The sequence below is a fragment of the Arachis duranensis genome, chromosome 6, assembly GCF_000817695.3.
Source record: "Arachis duranensis cultivar V14167 chromosome 6, aradu.V14167.gnm2.J7QH, whole genome shotgun sequence".
Taxonomy (NCBI): Eukaryota; Viridiplantae; Streptophyta; class Magnoliopsida; order Fabales; family Fabaceae; genus Arachis; species Arachis duranensis.
Window position 1 is genome coordinate 37072472 of NC_029777.3, and position 1183 is coordinate 37073654.

Genomic DNA, 1183 nt, shown 5'->3' on the forward strand with positions numbered 1-1183 from the left:
GATTGTAGGTATCACCATAGACTTCATTTGTTCCAGGATTTTGGTTGTGCATGTACTGGACTTGCTCTTGCTGTTGCTCCTCTTGAGTTTCTTCACAGTGCACCCAAGTAGTTGGTGGTTGGCTTGTGGCACTCACTGATGCAACTTGCAAGCCATCAATCCTTTTGGCCATTTGCTCAAACTGTTGTTGAATCTGATGCTGCATTATCTTGTTCTGAGCTAGAATTGAATCCACTCCTTCCAACTCCATTACTCCTCTTCTTTGTGATGGTTGGCGTTGTCTTTGATGAGCAAAGGAATATTGGTTATTGGCCACCATATCAATGAGGTTTTGAGCTTCCTCTGTAGTTTTCATGAGTTGCAAAGAGCCTCCAGCTGAATGATCAAGTGCTTCTTGAGCTTTAAGAGTGAGCCCCTCATAGAAGTTCTGCAACTTGTCCCACTCAGTAAACATCTCGGGTGGACATTTCCTCAATAGAGCCTTATATCTTTCCCATGCTTCATATAAGTTTTCAGCCTCCATTTGAGTGAATGTCTGCACCTCAGTCTTCAATCTTAGGATTCTTTGAGGGGGATAAAATTTGGCAAGGAACTTGCTTACCAAGTCATCCCAAGTGTTGATGCTTTCTTTTGGAAAGGTCTCTAGCCGTTGAGTAGCTTTGTCTCTGAGAGAAAATGGAAAGAGCAACGACTTGTAGCTGTCAGGAGGCACACCATTGGTTTTCACAGTGTCACAGATTCTCAAGAAGGTGGATAAGTGTTGATTTGGGTCCTCCAATGGTCCTCCTCCAAAAGAACAGTTGTTTTGAACCAAAGTGATGAGTTGTGGCTTTAGTTCAAAATTGTTTGCATTGACATTAGGAGTAAGAATGCTGCTTCCACAGTGTCTAGCATTTGCAAATGTGTTTGAAGCCAGGACTCTTCTTTGTTGTTGGTTATTGTTGGCCCCTCCTCCTGGTTGATTGGGATTTGATGGATCTCCTTCCATTTCTTGGAATTCCTCCTCAGATTCTTCCTCTCCAATAACGTTCTTCCCTCTTTCAGCTCTTCTTATTCTTCGAAGAGTTCTTTGGTCAATTTCAGAGAGGACAGAGGAAGATCTTCCTGTACCTGACATACAAACACACAACAATAAACACACAGACCCAGAAAACCAATGAAACTTCAATCTATAGCTAGAATG